The following is a 14,462-nucleotide window of genomic DNA, read 5'->3' on the forward strand; positions in this document are numbered from 1 at the left end:
TTGTTGTAATGATTTCCACAATAAACTTTGCATCTGGCTCGTTTATACTATTAATTCCTCTGGCCAGACTTTCTGCTTTTTGGATGAGAATTTTATCCACCTTTAGCCTATGTTTTTACAGCAGTTCAAGATCCAGTTCTATACAAGAAACTTTATACCTTCCCATATATATATATATATATTTAAATTTCAAAAAATAGTTTCATAAATTATTTTAATTATTTGTTGTGTCTTCATGAAAACTCTGAGTAACCCACATGAACTTAACTTGTGTGCTCTGAAATTGTGGAATTATGGGTCTATTTTCCACCATTTCACAAAATGTTCTGCTCTAACTTCTGTTTATAATTAGTAACTTTGGAAAAAACTAAGCAGATGTGTTATAGTTTTTGGAATTAACAGCATATATGTAAGATAAACTGCATCTTCTGAAGAAGTTGTGTCCTCACGGGAATTATTTTTCTTGTGCTAACAGACTTTTATTTGTGATGTGGAGTTCGTTTTAGGTTTCAGGTGTGCTGGCTTGAAATTAATAGAGCTAACAGTTATAGCATAAATTTTTGAACATGCAAGATCGTCACACTTGGTTCTGAGCCTTTGATTTTTAAGAAAGAATGAATTCTCAGGCATTAATAACTGAAATTATATTAAACAAGGCTTTATAACAATTAGGATTGATGCAACAAAGTAGAAAACAAAAGAAGCTGGAAGAAATTTCTAAAACAATTATAAAGCCTTCCCCATAGTGTATTATAGACTAATTCTATTACAAATGTTGTTTTATATAGACAAAAACATGTTCAGGATAGAGACATATGTATTCCATCAAGACAAACAAATAATTCTCAAAACATAGTTTTCAGAGTAATAGTACTGTTTATTTTTTAAAGGAAAAATAAGTAATATTGGGAAAAGTAAGTGGTTTAATTACATCCTGCCAAAGACACAATAACTTATTATAAAAAAAATCAAGGAAAAGCAGTAGCCATTATTATTTATTTGAATATATATGCAGTTATTATCTATCAGAAAATAATGCTATTCTTTCTGTTATGTTGCCAATTTATCATTTTTCTATTTCATTTTTTATTTAACAGATTTAAATTCTTATCAGTTTCTTAATACTTTTACTTCTGTTGGCAAAAGCAGTCCCCAAGAAATAATTTTATTCCACTTTTATTTTACAAATTACTTTGTTTTTAACCATTAATCAAGCAAAGCATCTTTCATTTGACAAATGTGCTTTCCTTTGCATAAGGAATAAGGCTACATATTGGTTTGATGTAGAATAGCATTTTATGTTTTGTTTTATCCAGTTTTCTCCATATATCTTATTCTAAGATTACTTTGTATTTTAAAGTAATAATCTAAAGCAAATATTATCAGGTATAGAATAATTTATAGTATTTATTATTTTTAAAAATAAAAATATTATGTGTCAATATATCATGGCCTAAATATCCTCAAGTCCTTTACTTTTATCATTATATAAACAAAATTTTCATATTTGAAAAATTTCTCTAGCTTTTGTCTATATTTAACCTTCTTCTTTATGACAAAGATAATGACAGCCTTCAAAGATAAACTACATTTTGCAGAATCTCAGAAAACACTGGCATAATTAGTGCTAGCTTTTATAATTTTAAAAATGAGCATAATTTATAGCTTGAAAAATTTTAATGTAAATACTAAATCACACAATAAAATATATAATTAAACTCAGTTTTATAGTTAAAGGCCAGGGGGATAAATGGAGACTTAACTTGGGGTGGTGAACACACAATACAGTGTACAGATGATATGTTATAGAAAGTGTACCTGAAACCTGTATAATTTTGTTAACCAGTGTCACCCCAATAAAATCAATACAGAAGAAAAAATAAAATAAAGTGTTCACTTCAATAAGGCTACTAACTTCATTTACAGTATTCTCAGAAAATAAAAATAATAAAATATTTTATCTAAGAAATCCTAATATCTAAAAACCCTGGGTCATAACGACCAGTAACCAGGGAGGCTGGACCAACTGGAAGTTAGTCCTACAGTCAGCGCTGGGTTGCTTCCGCTGCAGGCTGGTGCCCTGGCACTGACTGCTGAGGGGGCTGTGAATCAGGGCCAGAGAAAGGCCTGAAGAGAGAAGCAGGGACTGATCTGTTGCCTCTGTGGCAGTTTTTTTTAAAACTATATTTATTGATTTTTTTTACAGAGAGGAAGGGAGAGGGATAGAGAGTTAGAAACATAGATCAGCTGCCTCCTGCACACTCCCTACTGGGTATGTGCTGGCAACTGCAACCAAGGTACATGCCCTTGACCAGAATTGAACCCAGGACCCTTGAATCCACAGGCCAATGCTCCATCCACTGAGCCAAACCAGTTTGGGCTCTGTGGCAGCTTTTGATCAACACTTGCCTCTCTCTTTCTCTCCCAGTCTGGCCAGCAGGGGCACCTTCATTTCTCTCCAGGCCTCCACCTGGGCTGCTGATCAGCCCCACCTTTCTGATCAGGCCCCATTGATAGGCCCAGAGACTCTGACTGGCATAGAAACCGACCCATCAGAACCAAATCTGGGTGAATGTAAGGAGCTAATGGCTGCCTAGAAGGTGGAGCTTTTGAAACTGACTGGCATAGAAACTGACCAATCAGAACCAAATTGGCTGGTAGAGGAGGGTAGTTGGTGGTGAGATCAGGCCTGCAAGGGAGGACAGTTGAGGGCAAGATCAGGCTGTCAGGGGAGGGCCGTTGGGGGTGAGATCAGACTGGCAGGGGAGAGCAGTTGGAGGCGAGATCAGGCCAGCAGGGGTGGGCAGTTAGGTGCTATCCGGCAGGCAGGCAGAGGCAGTTAGGGGAGATCAGGCAGGCAGGTAGGTGAGCGGTTAGGAGCCAGTGGTCCCAGATTGTGAGAGGGATGTCCGACTGCCATTTGGGCCTAACCCCCTCTCCATGCATGAATTTCGTGCACTGGGCCACTAGTAATAATGATAATCTTGTCCAGGCATTCTTCTAAGAGAGTAAGACCAGTCTTTATATATTGTACACTGTTTTTTCATGGTGTATTAAAAAATAAATGTGGGTTTGAATTATGGAGAGACAAGACCATCCCCCCTCTCACATCTAACCTGTACACTGTAGAAAAAGTTATCTTACATTTTATTATTTTGCTTTAAAAACAAGACCTTGATTCTAGTTTGGGAGACCAGCAAAACTATGAAAATGAATAATGGCTTTGATTTAACATCAATTTGCAACATGTACATTAACATAACTCCCAATGAAACTTTTTTTTTTCTTCAATTTATATTAGTATGAGTTGGGCATGTAGAGGCTTCAATTATATTGTCCGTATTGAAATTAATGGGAGTTTACTGACATTAATGGGTATTGCATGCATGAAAAAGATATAAAAGGGAGTGTTAAAAAATTGTTCTGGTTAGATCCTTGAAGAAACATGTTTCCAAAATTAAAGTATTATTTACTTTTCTTCTAAATTAAGGTTTCAATTTATGTATGTTAAATTGTCAAGCTTTTAAAATTGATCTAAAAATACATATTTAAATAAGACATATGCAAATATCTGAATTCCCCAAATCTAATGTCCCCTAATGTATTTTGGTGATAAACTTGTTGTTTTCTTTTGATTTCATATTAAAGCATTACTGCACTTTTTATTTTTTTTATTTTTTTATTTTTTTTAATATATATTTTATTGATTTTTTACAGAGAGGAAGGGAGAGAGATAGAGAGTTAGAAACATCGATGAGAGAGAAACATCGATCAGCTGCCTCCTGCACATCTCCCACTGGGGATGTGCCCGCAACCCAGGTATATGCCCTTGACCGGAATCTAACCTGGGACCTTTCAGTCCGCAGGCCGATGCTCTATCCACTGAGCCAAACCGGTTTCGGCATTACTGCACTTTTTAATTGACTAGGATATAATTTAAAATGTTAGGAAATACTGTCTCATGTGCACAGTCTATTGATCCTCATTAGCTGGATAACAGTGGGCTTTGGGCCTGGAACACTTTCTTACCAAGAGGTAAAGTGCTCACATAGCCTGTGCTGGGCTTGTCCCCTGTGTGGGGATATCTTTTCCTGTTCCATGCTCAGTGGGTGTTCTTTGTTCTACATAAGCATGGATGCCAACACACCTTAGGCAAGCTCCTAGCTTTCAGTATATCAGACTCCCCAGAGGATTGGTTGGAGTCCTTCTGCCGGCGCAAGGGATGGGTGCACATAGGCCAATTGGTCTGCATTGGCTGCCAAGGACACCTGCTAACTATAAGGTACTTACACGAGCCATTGGAATTGGTCTTACTCTGCCTCCTGGTATGTGAGTAAGCATTTTTCCATCTAGTGCTTGACAGTGTTGTGTTTTCCTTGGTGACTCGGATATCAAGATGCAATGGACAAGAGTATTTGGACTTAACTCCTGGTCGCTAGTATTGTGATAATCTTTGCTTTTCTCCATGTAGTTGGAGTCCTCTGGCATTGGTAACTGGTACATGGTGTTCTGTTCAATATAAAACTTTGTTGCAAAGGTATAAAAGGCAGGAGGAGGTGAACACTGAAGAACTACACAGTCAATTTATACATTAGAATTTTGCTGGTTATGCCATCCATCTTAGTATCACATAGAACTGTCAATGCATCCTATATAATAAAAGGCTAATATGCAAATAGACAGAATAGCAGAACAATGGGAACAACCGAACAACCCATCATTATGAAGTGCGCTGACCACCAGGGACCATGTTCAGAACATGGCGGGCGTTGGCCACAACGGGATGGTGGAGCAGGTGAGTGGGGATGCCCCACCAAGGCGGAGTGCCGGTCAGTGTCATTGGGGCAAGCCTCAGGTGGTTACTGGAAATTCTTTGCTCCCATGCGCTGTGGTCCCACCTGGCACTCACACTTGCTATCAGCACCGGCCCCACTCGCACCTGCAACTGGCACTGGAGCCACCCCTCGCACCCACTGCCAGTGCCCAGCCCCAGTCCCGATCACTCAGCGCCATCAGTGAGTGCAAGCAGCAGCTGCTGGCCCTGAGTGCCCCTGAGGGCTTCTCCACCTTCCCCTGTTCCTGAGGGGTGCTCAGGGCAGCAGCCACTGCTTGCACCCACTGAGGGCGCCAGCCCCGCTCACACCCGTTGCTGGCACCGGCCCCAATTGTTCCACGCCATCAGTGGGTGCGAGTGGGGCCGGCACCGTCAGTGTGTGGGAGTGGCGGCAGCGGGAACAGGGCTGCCAGCAGATAGGGGACCAGGGGCTGTGGCAGGAGGGGCCGGGTGGGGGCTCAGAGGATGGGCCAAGACCCATCCTTGTGCCTATCGCAGCCTCGCAGCCCACAGTTCCTTTCAAGGTGCACGAATTTGTGCACTGGGCCTCTAGTATCAATATAACAAGCTATGGAAATTTTAGTACAAGACATGATAATAATGATGCCAGACAGATAGATATAGATAGATAGATGATAGATAAATAGTTAGATGATAGATAGATGATGATAGATATAGATAGATAGATAGATAGATGATAGATAGATAGTTAGATAGATAGATGATAGGTGATGCATAGAAACAATGAAAAGATTGCTGGTGTGTAATATCAAGTTTTAACTCACAAAATTCCCATAGTTTATCATTTCATTCAAAGAGAATTTCATATATGCTTTCCCTATACAAGGCATCATGTATTATATTAATACTAATAGTTAATTAATACTAACAACATACAAAACAATTTTGTGGAGTACAAATTAATATATCTATTATATAGATGAGATAACTGAAACTTAGAGAATTAAAAAGCAGAGTAGCAGAGTCTTGGTCTCAATTCTTGTTTTGAAACTAAAATTGAAATTTAGTTTCAATTTTTTTTTACATCATGCCATACTGGATCATGAATCATTTTCACAATTATTATACATATATAAATCCACTGATATATTATTTGATGAGCACATCATTCCTCATCTTATTGGACTTCAATGGATTCTAAATAGCTTAAATGCTACCATTCTTTAAATCCCAAATCCCACTTTAAATGTTATAAAAACTTTAGTAAAATGATATGACTCATAAATCTATAAAGAATTCATAAACTTTTTATGCCAATGTTTCACTACAATGTACATAAGCAATTATGACCATCTGTTTTCAATTTTATTTAACAAGATAAAGCAATGAGAAATGTTACTTGACAAAATATTTTGCTTAGACCAAGACACTCAAAATAATTTGATGTTTGTCAAATTAAAATCTTCAAGTTCCTTTGACTACAGTGTTGTTGTTGTTTCATCTTTATCATTGCCACTTTCTTTTTCTCATCAAAAAATAGTAATAAGAATTGGATACATGACAACTTTCGATATCCAACACCGATGCTGTTCCCAGCACAGTGATGATTAATTGAAGGAAACCCTATTGTCTAGAGAATAAATCTCTAGCACACTGAGAAAATCAATGTACTATTATAAATATACATAAAATTAAGTGTAAATAATATAATTGTAACAAATAAATATAATATTGAAATCAGTTTAAGTAAAAATAGGATGCTATTTAGTCTTTCAATGCTAAATTAAATATTTTTCTAGAAAATTAACATGTTATTGTGAAAATCTTCCTTTCCCTTTCTTCCTTCTCTTGCTTTTTATGGCAAGTAGTTTTATATTGAATGGAATGGAATAGTTATGTTGTTATTATAGTTGATAACCATAATCCTCTGTGCATCACATTGGCTGGAAATCCAAAGAAGCAGTAATAGGCGACAGATATACACACACTATGATCTTAGATATCCACATCTCTCTTTGCTCCTCTGCCTTCTGTTTTGCTCCATCGAGTTTTTTCCATTTTACTAACATCTTCTTCAGGTAACCAGGTTAGATACCTCCCTCTCCTTTCTTTTTTTTCCCCAGCTTTTACATAATTCTTTAACAGAACACTGAATCTGTTCCCTCAAAATTGTATTTGAAATTATGGCTGACATCAAATCTCATTTATCTTTGAACTCTCTGTTTCCTACACAATGTCCTCCACTAATAACTTCTTGAATTGAACTGCTGCATTTACTATCTTGCATCTCTATATAATCTATACTATGAATCTTGGATTCTCTATAATTCCTTTGTGAATGTCTGATGAAATATATTCCTTTTAATAATGATAATTAAATAATAGTAATTGTCTTTTTAGTATCTACCATGAGTTATCATTATGTTGCAACATATAAACTACTATGTGCCATACATTTTTCATAGGTTGTCATATTTAATTTTATAATCATTTTATAAGGCAATGAAGTACCAGCACACTATTCAGAGATAGAAACTGAGGTTTAGAGAGGTAAAATACATTTCTTAAAGACACATACACAGAAAATTAAAGGCACAAGCATTTAAATTCATACAAATTTTTCAACATTATACAAAGCTATACTTTAAAAACAGTGTGCTAACTCTAAATTTTTGGATTGTTATTTTAGAAAAAATCACTTTATTTTCTTTAATAAAACTAGTAGAAGACACTGGTGCTGTTTTTTCTATTTATACAATAGAGTTTCACACACCTGTCCCTTTGAAGTTAAATGTGGCTAAGAGATGTTTTTGGCCAAAAATATTAGCCATATGACATGAGTTACATGTGTGCACAATTGTCCATCTGGCTTGACATTAGACAATGACCCAGTGAGTGGAGTCTTGATTCCCAAACAGCAATTTGAAGAGAACTCCCACAACTCACAAGTGAGAATCTTTGCTTTGATTCTTTCTTATGGCAACAATATCTATCTACCTGACAAGTTCAAAGCATTGATACATAATAAAAACTCAATTCTACACATGTTGGCTTTTTAAAGTAAGACTCCAGTGGAATATTCAGAAATCAGTCAAGAAAATTCAGGAGATAAGTGTATAACTCTTTTTTTGTGTAACAGCTTGTTAAGATATAATTGATATTCAAAGGAGTGCACATTTTAATGTGTACAATTTGAATAGTTTGGACACATGCAAACACCTGTGAAAACGTCACTGCAATCAAGGTAATAGACACATCGAACACCTCCTAAAGTTTCCTAGTGTCCCTTTGTTTTGTTTTTCCGTGTATGTGTGTGTGTGTGTGTGTGTGTGTGTGTGCGCGCGCGTGTGTGTGTGATAAGAACATTTAACTTGAGATCTACCCTCCTAACAAACGTTAAAGTGCATGAGGCCCTATTGATAACTGCAGGCACAGTTAAAGAGTAGGCCTCTAGAACTTATTTATTTAGTACCAGAGGCCCGGTGCATGAAAGTCGTGCCTGGGTAGGGTCCCTAGGCCTGGCCAGCGATCAGGGCCAATCTGGGCCTTCCAGCTGTTGGCTGGGGCCTTCCTTCCCTGGCTGCCAGCCGGGGTCTTCCTTTGTTCTCCGCTGCGCCCTGGTGGTCAGTGCATGTCATAGTGAGCAATCCAACTCCTGGTCTCCTGGTCAAACTCCCGAGGGGACACTGTGCATATTAGCCTTTTATATATAGACTAGTAGCCCGGTGCACAAAAATTTGTGCACTCAGAGGGGGGGGGGGTCCCTCAGTTATTAAACATTTATCGGCACAACACTGACCACATTGGTGGTGGTGGTGGTCTTGTCAGAATGTGTTATATTATGCAGATGAAAATCTATTTAAACAGATTTATGTAGATATTTTCAAAGATGGAAGAATTGTCCCTGTCAACTATTTTAGTTGATTCCTATCTTCACTAATTGTCATCATTGCAAAGTTTTCAGTCCCCATATGGATTGCTGGATATAATAGGTCATGCACTGTCCCTGTCCTTTGTAGCCTTTGTTACCTTAAGGACTCTAGTTTTCCATTTATATGTTTAAGTACCAACCTTACCGGCTTAAAAATGTAAGCTTTAAAAAAAAAAGTAAGCTTTTAACACTGCTCTCTCTCTTCCGTATCCTTCAAATGAAAAGTGGAGTTGGGTTGCAGCACAGGAGAGAAATTCAGAAGGGGAATATTGAAGTAATGACTGCAGTAGAAGAAGAGGGAACCTATTTCCCTGGCCACAGGCGCTGGCGCCCTGGACCACAGGGCTGGCAGCTTCTCTGGGTGGCTGCAGCCTGGGACCTCGGGCGGGTGGCTTGTCCATCTCCTGGGCTGCAGCCAGCTGCAGGCGCTGGCGCCTGGACCAAAGGTGGGCGGCTTCTTCTTCTGGCGGCTTCTTCTTCTTCTGTGCTTCCAGGGAGGGCAGTCAGTTATGTGTATATGTGTGTGCATGCAAACATAGGCGTGTACACATGTGTATGTGGAAATCTGCCAGGCAAGTCAAAACCATAGAAGAGTTGCCCCTATCTCTTGAATCTTCCAGAGATATCCCCCACTTTTTTATTCTATCACTACTGGAGAGTCAGTATTTGCAGCCAGCCAGCCAGTAACTCTCTCAGTGTCTATTTCTGACTTCTTCTTTCCCTGTCTGTCTTCCAACCCCTAATCATATTTCCACCTGGATGCATCATTTTTACTCCCAATATGCTGTATAGAGAAGGAGTCAGGATGCTGTCTTCCCATGAATAGTACTCAGTAACAAACCAATTGCATTTTAGTTGGGCAATGCCCCTACCCACCCTTCAAATCCCTTCCACCATGCATTTCTGTTTCCCTTTTTGTTTGTTGGATTGTTCTGCTGCTCCTTCTACTCACCCCACCATCCCTTGGATCGTAATGTAAAATTCTTTTACCATGTCAAGAAATTATTAAAAATACAGGTACTTTGAAAAAAAATACAGGTACTTCTCCGATCACCGGCGGGGGGGGGGGGGGGGGCAGGGAAAAAACGGCTGCTGGCCACCCGAGATCTATGTGGCAGCACGTAAAGGCCAGGACTCGGTCTCATGGGTTTTACCCACGCAGTTTGAAAGGTGCTCGCGATCTACATGGCGGCCAGGACCCAGTCTCATGGGGTTTGCAGTTTGAAAGGGGCTCGCGATCTACGTAGGGGTCAGGGGCGCCTCTTCCCTGGCCCACATGGCTTCTCCAATCACCGGCGGGGGGGCGGGGCAATGGCAGCCCGGTTCTCTGATCACAGCTGGGGGGCGGGGCAAAGGCGGCCCCGGTTCTCTGATCAGGCCCAGGGGGCAGGGCAAAGGTGGCCCACAGGGACACCTTTGCCCTGCCTCCCAGCTCTTGCCTGCTGCCTGGGTTTCCGATCACCGTCAGCGGCAGGCGGCATCTTTCATCCTTCCCCTTTCACCTCCCAGCATTGCACCTACGTAAGCAAATTAACAGCCATCTTTGTTGGTGGTTAACCACCATCTTTGTTGGCAGTTAATTTGCATATCGCCCTGATTAGCCTATGGGAATCATAGTGAAGGTACGGTCAATTACCATGTTTGTCTATTATTAGATAGGATAGATAACAAACTTAATGCCCACTGAGGAAGAAAGGGAAATTTAATTATTAGTTCATCGCATAGCAATTATATTCCGATGAGTTTATCACTGTTAATTGAGATAAATAAAAAGTGGCCAGAAAATTAAAAATATATGAAAATATAATGAATAAAGTTTTATTAAAAACATCTGTAAGATAAAAGGTTTGATGATCTAATGTAAAACAAGACTACAGTTGATAATACTATACTGTACAGTTGATAATACTATACTGTACATTTAAATATTCTTAGAGAATTTAATTTTCAGAATTTAATGTTCTCTTAGAAAAATGGTGATAGGTATGTTAATTAACTAGACAGAAGAAATAAATTTACAGAATCACTTTTTTAAAAACTAGTTATTTTCCAAATGTGATGGGAAGCAAAAGTCTTGTATTATTCTCCAGAGCAAGAAGCCTTGTTTATTTTCTTATCTAAATAAAATTTGCTTCCTGTGTGGTGTGTGTGTGTGTGTGTGTGTGTGTGTGTGTGTGTATGATTTACATTATAGAATAGCTTTGGGGGTCATTCCTGTAAGTGTCTTTTAAAATTATAGCAGTATAATGATATAGGTGCAGCACAGAAAAAATCATTTGTTGGTGAGAGATTTGGGGCTCTATTTGACATATTCATATTTTACAGGACAAAATATTACTTTGAATATTAGTTGTTCAACAATCCCCTAATGATTCATATTAAATAGTTTTAGAAATTGAAAAAAAAGTTACAAGAAAATTCAGTATATAAGTTAATGACTGAAATCTGAGAAGGTCAATCTCATAGGAATTAAGCTTAAACCAATGTAAAATTATACAAACACACATTTAAATGTTCATGAAAATCAAATAATTGCATATTACAAGGACCAATTACTATTATAACTATTCTGACTTAAGAAGTAACTTCAAGCCTTTATCTATATTCATTAAAACAAAGCAAACCATTATATTTGTAAATAACACCAAAATACTTACCTGAAAATCTAGTAATTTCAGTATTAAAAATTACACAAATTAATGTCTGGTTTTTACAGTTTTATGATTGCATTATTTTCCTGTAAAGAAATTGTCTATAGTCATATTAAACATAATAATGATTTTACATTTGAATTGCCACTATTGTTTTATTAAAAAATTTGGACATATACCTCCTTAAGTTTACAGAATTTTTAATCAATATTTTGCTTAACTATGTTTGTTTTGTCTTATTTTTTTTCTATTCAGTGTTTTTTTTTGTTTTTTTTTTTAATATATTTTATTGATTTTTTTACAGAGAGGAAGGGAGAGGGAGAGGGATAGCGAGTTAGAAACATTGATGAGAGAGAAACATTGATTCAGCTGCCTCTTGCACGTCCCCTACTGGGGATGTGCCCGCAACCCAGGTACATGCCCTTGACCGGAATCGAACCTCGGACCTTTGAGTCTGCAGGCCGATGCTCTATCCACTGAGCCAAACCAGCTAGGGCTTTTTTTGTTTTTTTTACAAGAAGTTATATGGAGCCATCTCTAACCAATTGAAAATTGAAAGACGATATACTATTGACAAAAACCTTACAATGTCTTGTTACTCAGTTATGAAAAATAAAGATAGGATTCAGTCTTGCATAAGACCAAGGTGTATAAACAAAATAATGACAAAATGTAATCTGATTCATTCGCTTGAATGGAAATGACTAGTTTTCTTTGCCTTTATTATGTATCTGTATTTACAAAGATATTAAGTATACAAAATAAGTAATATTAATAAAGGAAACTATTTAAGTTAAGCAAGAGATACATTACTTTTGCAAAAGGAATTGGGAATAAGCATATAACCATTTCTTACTATATAATAAACTTGGATATATGTGTTTGTATAATAAGCTGAGCTGTGTCAAAATTCATTCTTTTTACTATAACTCATAGAATTACTATAACAAGTATATCCACAGAATTACTAGGCAACCTTATTGTAAACATTATTAGGTTTTTGCCATTGGTTTTTGTTTGTTTGGTTGTTTATTAGTTTCTAAAGAAGTGAGAAAAATATCATCTTTAGCTAAGAAGTTCAGAATGTGGCCAAACTTTATAACCATGGTATATTGCAAAGATTATTAGACAAGGTATGACAGATTTTTTATAAACCACTAACAATACTGGTTTACCTATCCTTATTTGTAAAATGGGATTTGAGGTTAGATGAGCTCCCACAGATTTCTTTCAGTTCACAATTAGTTCACAAGCCCTAACAACGGTTTGGCTCAGTGGATAGAATGTCGGCCTGCAGGCTGAAGGGTCCCAGGTTCAGTTACGGTCAAGGACATGTACCTTGGTTGCAGGCACATCCCCAGTAGGGGGTGTGCAGGAGGCGGCTGATCGATGTTTCTCTCTCATCGATGTTTCTAACTCTCTATACCTCTCCCTTTCTCTCTGTAAAAAATCAGTGGAAATATATTTTAAAAAAATTAGTTCACGAAATGTTAAAGTTACAGTGTATTTATTATCGGAATTCTTATGTATTCTGGAATGATATCTTTATTAAATACAAATGAACATTAGTCATTCCAATCATAAATTATATTAGAAAGACATTTTTCAAGCTCTAAGAGAAAGTACTCTTTTTATTCAATCTTTGCATACACTTGCCAGAGTAAAAGAAATCAGAGACTGTCAGCAGACACTAAAATTCTTTAGCATTTGACACTTCCAATATCTGTTGGCAACATCCCCAAGATGATGTCATTTTCTTGTACAGTACAGAACATTTAATACTCCCCCAGAGCATCTCACTTACAGAGTTAGTGCACGTTCAAATATCAAGTGTACTAATGGTTTTTCTTCAAATGATGATTGATATCTTTAGAAGTTATGCTCTGATCTTAACAATAAATTATATTATAGTATGGAAAACAATACGAAGCAAACATAAAATATGTATTAAATGTATTTATCAAATAAACAGATGGTTTTTAAAATTTTAGAAACAACTAAATAAATGACATAATTAAAACTGAAATCAATTAAAATGATATTATAAAATAAAATATTTCCTCTGAATAAGTTGTTATATATGTCAATTTTATTTATTAATAATTTTTTTAAATTACTAAGTTCTTTTTTAATAAAATAGCACATTTTTCTGCTCTCTTAAAAAGAGAAGGCCAAGCCTGAATGAAGGTTTTTTTTTTCTTAGCAATTACAGTACACTATTATAATATTTAATTATTACAATAGATTGACACATTTTTAGGGATTCTCATTTATGTATAGCAAGTTAAATGTTACAACACTAACTAGCATCAGTAACAATGATCTTTGTCTTATTTTGCTGTATAGAATATAACACACTTATAATAAAGACATTAGGAATCATGGTAATGAAAGAAGCTGAGAAAAGGTCATTCATAATTCTACTATCTATAATCATATTTTATTTCTGTATGCTTTTCATATAGTTAGTGTAATATTTCAAAAAAATTAGGCATCTTTATTTTTCCATATAGCACATCATAAACACTTCTCCATTAGAAGTCTAAAACTCCATTTTAATGAAGTAACATGCATTCTATATGTTAAGGCACCTATTAAGGGGAATTAAGTGATCTCTAATTTTATTTTTTATTCTCATCATAATGTATTGCAAAGATGATAAATATAAAAATATGTAAGTATCTCATGTAAAAATTAGTCTAGAGAAAGGCAGTTAAATGACTAATAGACACTAAGCTTCTGTATAATTTTCTCAGAAATTCTTTTGATCTTTTCCTGGTGGCTGATGACAGCTACAAAATCTCCAGGCTTCCCTTTTTGTTTTTGATTAAATTTATTGGGGTGACATTGCTTAATAGAATCATATAGGATTCAAGTGTAAATTTCTATAAGATCCGTATGTTGCACTTTGTGCCCACCAACCAAAGTCAAAGCATCTTCCATCACCATATATTAGGCCCCCTCAACCCTCCCTACCTCCTTCCCTCTGGTAACCACCACACTGTTGTCTGTGTCCATGAGTTTCAGTTTCACATCCCATATATGAGTGAAATCATATGGTTCCTGTTTTTTCTGACTGACATAT

The sequence above is a fragment of the Myotis lucifugus genome, unplaced genomic scaffold (genome assembly GCF_000147115.1).
Source record: "Myotis lucifugus unplaced genomic scaffold, Myoluc2.0 scaffold_9, whole genome shotgun sequence".
NCBI lineage: Eukaryota > Metazoa > Chordata > Mammalia > Chiroptera > Vespertilionidae > Myotis > Myotis lucifugus.